Source organism: Artemia franciscana, chromosome 16, assembly GCF_032884065.1.
Source record: "Artemia franciscana chromosome 16, ASM3288406v1, whole genome shotgun sequence".
Taxonomy (NCBI): Eukaryota; Metazoa; Arthropoda; class Branchiopoda; order Anostraca; family Artemiidae; genus Artemia; species Artemia franciscana.
The window spans coordinates 4,042,421-4,046,800 of NC_088878.1; positions in this window are offsets into that span (position 1 = coordinate 4,042,421).

Here is a 4,380-nt window from a genome sequence, read left to right on the forward strand (position 1 = left end):
AAAAAATAAAAAAAGGCAAAAACTACAAAAAAAATAAAAACTAATAAAAAAACTAAAAAAGCTAAAAAACTAAAAAAACTAAAAAAAAACTAAAAAAAGGTAAAAAACTAAAAAAAAACTAAAAACTAAAAAAGAAAAAAACTAAAAAAAGGAAAAAACTGAAAAATAAAAGAGAAAAAGAAAACTAAAAAAATATGAATAAATATATATAAAAATAAGTTGTTTGTGGGTTATGTCTGTCTGTCTGTATGTCGAGTGACGTCGTGTTTGTCGGCATATGACGTCTGAATTATTTCACACTAATACAAAAGAAGAAAAAAAACTAAAAAAGGTAAAAACTACAAAAAAAACTAAAAAGAAAAAAAACTAAAAAAGCTAAAAAACTACAAAAAACTAAAAAAAGGTAAAAAACTAAAAACTAAAAAAAAACTGAAAAAACTAAAAAAAGGCAAAAACTAAAAACTAATAAAAAAACTAAAAAAGCTAAAAAACTAAAAAAACTAAAAAAACTAAAAAAAGATAAAAAACAAAAAAAAACTAAAAACTAAAAAAGAAAAAACTAAAAAAAAGGAAAAAACTGAAAAATAAGAGAAAAAGAAAACTAAAAAAATATTAATAAATATAAGGTAAAAAACAAAAAAAAAACTAAAAACTAAAAAAGAAAAAACTAAAAAAAAGGAAAAAACTGAAAAATAAGAGAAAAAGAAAACTAAAAAAATATTAATAAATATAAAAAATATAAATATAAATATAATATAAATTAGCAATCAACAAAGCACCGAGACACAAATGACGACCGGGACACAGGGAGTATAAATGACGACCAGGACATAAGTAAAAAAAAAAACTAAAAAAACTAAAAAAAATGGTAAAAACTACAAAAAAACTAAAAACTAATAAAAAAACTAAAAAATCTAAAAATCTAAATAAACTAAAAAAGAAAAAAAGAAAAAAGGAAAAAAATAAAGGAGAAAAACAAAACTAAAAAACGAATGTATATACAGACCGGGACACCGGGATACAAATGACGACCGGGACACAGGGAATATAAATGACGACCGGGACACAGGGACACAACTACAATGGGGACGCCGGGGGGCACAGGGGGATATAAATGACGACCGGGACACAAGGAATATAAATGACGCCCGGGACACTCAAAGAGAAATCACAGACTGGAACACCGGGACACAAATGACGACCGGGACACAGGGAATATAAATGACGACCGGGACACAGGGACATAACTACAAAGGGGAAGCCGGGGTGCACAGGGGGATATATAAATGACGATGGCGACTCAGGGAATGGTCGATTAGCAACCACCATCAACAAAGCTCAAGGGCAATCATTAGAATCATGAGGTATAGATCTGAATACGGATTGTTTTCCCATGGACCATTATATGTTGCATGTTCAAGAGTCGGTAAACCTGACAATCTATTTATATCCACAGCCAATGGGACAGCAAAGAATGTTGTATATTCGCAAGTTTTACGTAGTTAAAAACATATATATATATATATATATATATATATATATATATATATATATATATATATATATATATATATATATATATATATATATATATATATATATATATATATATATATATATATATATATATATATATATATATATATATATATATATATCTATATTCACAGGTGGGACATAGGGACACAGGGGGGCTTGGGGGGGCGCAAAGCGCCCCCACCAACTAGGTGTTGGGGTGGCGCGAAGCGCCACCCCAACATATATATATATATATATATATATATATATATATAATATATATAATATATATATATAATATATATATATATATATATATATATATATATATATATATATATATATATATGTACATACACGTACAAAGATACTTACATTACTCCAAATAATTACACAGACCTGAAAAATTCTGGGTAGCCCACTCTCATTCAATACACTTCCCTTCACCATCCTGATCACTTATCATTCAAAAAATTTCCTTTTTAACTGGTGCTTAAGTTGTGGGAGACTCTCTGACTCCCTTATATACTCTGGGAATGCATTGCAAATTGCCGTGCCTATGTGTCTTGTCACATCCCCCCATCGCGTTGTATTCCTCACCTCATTAATCAGATCATTTCCATGTCGGGTAGAAAACTGATGGTAAAACGAATTATGTTTAAAATAACTTCTAAAAACTTCAGGTCCTAAATTATTCAAGCATTGAAAAACAAAAATGCCTATCTGCATATCTCTAATTTGACCTACATTTAGTAAATTCAACTTTTTAAATATACTTAACGTACTATCAGTTCCTCAGTCATAATTTCCAATAATACGAACAGCTTTATTTTGCTGTACCTGTACTCTTTTATAGATACTCTAGGAATTCCAACCAGGTAAAATTTCCACTGGACAATTCTCCGTAACATCTCAATATGTAAAATTAAATCGGCAAAGAAAGAGTAAGACAAATCAAAAGAATTCTGAATAGGAATTCTGGTAAATTCCCATAGTGTATAATTTCCCTTGGAAAGTTCATCCCAAGTAAACTTCCCTCCACATTGATAATTCTACCCGTCGAAAATCCCCCAAGTATAAAATGCTCCCTCCCCCCCAAAAAAAATGGGGGCTGTGGGGGTCATGTTATCCCCAAAGGCATAATTACTGAATTTTTCAATTAGACTGAACAAAATGGCTATCTAAAAAATTTGCCAAAACGGACATCGGTGTGAAAAAAAGAGGTATGGGGGGGGCTTGTCGCTCTCCAATATTTTTGGTCTCTTAAAAAGGTCACTAGAAATTTTAATTAACTTTTAATTTCCGTTTGAATAAGCCCTTTCCCGATATTCTAAGATAATTGGTTCGATGTGTTCACCCATGGGGAAAACATAAATAACAAGAGCTAAGAGCTCATATGGCACTTGTGACGAGGCGAGAAGAGCTAAGAGCCAAGAGATCATATGGTATGAGCTCTAACAAAATTCTATGAATCAATAGATTGATTTAAAAAGGAAAATAAGAGGCTTAATGCCGGTCAAGATTTAAAATAAGAGCTCTGAGTCACGATGTCGTTCTAAATATCAAAATTCATTAAGATCCGATCACCCACTCGTAAGTGATAAATACCTAATTTTTTCTAATTTTTCCTCTCCCTTTAGCCCCCCAGATGGTCGAATCTGGGAAAACGACATTATCAAGTCAAATTGTGCAGCTCCCTGACACGCCTACCAATTTTCACCGTCCTAGCACGTCCAGAAGCACCAAACTCGCCAAATCACTGAACCCCTCCCCCAACTCCCCCAAAGAGAGCGAATCCAATACGATTCTGTCAATCACGTATCAAGGACATTTGTTTATTCTATCCACCAAAATTCATCCCGATTCCTCCACTCCAAGTGTTTTTCCAAGATTTCCCCCTCCAACTCCCCCCAATGTCAAAAGATCTGGTCGGGATTTGAAATAAGAGCTCTGAGACATGAATTCCTTCTAAATAATCAAAATTCTTTAAGATCTGATCACTTATTCGTAAGATAAAAATATCCCAATTTTCACGTTTTCCGAAAATTCCGGTTTCCCCCTCCAACTCCCTCCAATGTCACAGGATCTGGTCGGAATTTAAAATTAGAGCTTTAAAGCGCAAGATCCTTCTAAATATCAAATTTCAATACGATCCGATCATCTATTCGTAAGATAAAAATACTCCAATTTTCACGTTTTCCAAGAATTCTGGTTTCACCCTCCAACTCCCCCGAATGTCACAGGATCTGGTCGGAATTTGAAATTAAAACTTTAAAGCACAAGATCCTTCTAAATATTAAATTTCTTTAAGATCTGGTCACCCTTTCGTAAGTTACAAATACCTCAATTTTCAAAATTACCCCCCCCCCCCCAATTCAACCAAAAAGAGCAGATCCAGTCCAGTTATGTCAGTCACTTATCTTAGACAGGTTTCTATTCTTCCCATCCAGTTTCATCCTGATCTCACCGCTTTAAATATTTTCTGAGATTTCCGGTCCCCCCAACTACCCCCCTCCAATTACGCTTGATCCTGTTGAGATTTAAAATAAGAGATCTGAGTTACGAGATCCCCCCCCAATAGAGCGGATCCGTTCCAATTATTTAAATCACGTATGTAAGACTTCTGCTTATTTTTCCAACCAAGTTTCATCCCGATCCCTCCAATCTAAGCGTTTTCCATCATTTTAGGTTTCCTCACCCCAAACTTCCCCCAATGCCACCAGATCCGGTCAGGATTTAAAACAAGAGCTTTGAGACACGATATCCTTCTAAATATCAAATTTCATTGAGATCCGATCACCCGTTCGTAAGTTAAAAATACCTCATTTATTCTAATTTTTCAGAAGTAACTCCTCCCCCAAC